This window comes from Vombatus ursinus, unplaced genomic scaffold, assembly GCF_900497805.2.
Source record: "Vombatus ursinus unplaced genomic scaffold, bare-nosed wombat genome assembly UNPS02014900.1, whole genome shotgun sequence".
Taxonomy (NCBI): Eukaryota; Metazoa; Chordata; class Mammalia; order Diprotodontia; family Vombatidae; genus Vombatus; species Vombatus ursinus.
In genome coordinates this window covers 551,144-551,830 of record NW_020954678.1, presented here as the reverse complement: position 1 = coordinate 551,830, position 687 = coordinate 551,144, and the positions used below count along the sequence as shown (strand labels likewise).

The 687-nt window shown below is 45.2% G+C and overlaps 1 protein-coding gene across 1 annotated transcript in view; it reads left to right on the top strand.

The window, feature by feature from the left end:
• CTRB1 (chymotrypsinogen B1) overlaps positions 1 to 687 on the top strand; it is an 8,475-nt gene that overhangs the window by 914 nt on the left and 6,874 nt on the right. The gene's annotated exons all lie outside the window — the stretch shown is intronic.

Below are 687 nucleotides of genomic sequence, written 5' to 3'. Positions count from 1 at the left end.
AAGGAGATGGGCTTTGAAAGCTGATTAACTGATTCAACAAACCTTTCTTTCACCTTACATAGCTGCAGATCAGGCAGAGGATGGGGAATTGAAGGCCATATGTGGATTGGTTGATGGAACTAGGATCTCTAGCCTGGAGAACAGAAGGCTCAAGAGACATACGAGGTGTCTTCACATATTAGAAGGACGGTCGTGTGGCAGAGGGAGGGTGGGACTAGAAGAGACGGGTGGCTTAGGCTGGATACAAGGAAACTTCTCCTGACAAGCAGAGTTGTCCACAAAGGACTCCTTAGAAGATGGTGGGCTCCCTTTGCTGGAGGGCTTTATCCCAAAGGCCAGATGACCATCCATCTGTTGACGTGAGGATTCTTTTTTCTACATGAGTTATACTAGATGACTCCTGAGGCCTCTTCCAGCTCTGAAATTCTGAGATTATATAATTTATTAAGCATTGACTGTGTGCAGACCACTGGGCTTGGTAGTAAATTTGTGAAGTTGTCAGACATGGCACCTGGCCTCACGGAGCTTACACTCTAGTCAGGACATAAGACTCTAGAACATGGACAACTACAATGCAGATATNATAGTAAATTTGTGAAGTTGTCAGACATGGCACCTGGCCTCATGGAGCTTACACTCTAGTCAGGACATAAGACTCTAGAACATGGACAACTACAATGCAGATAT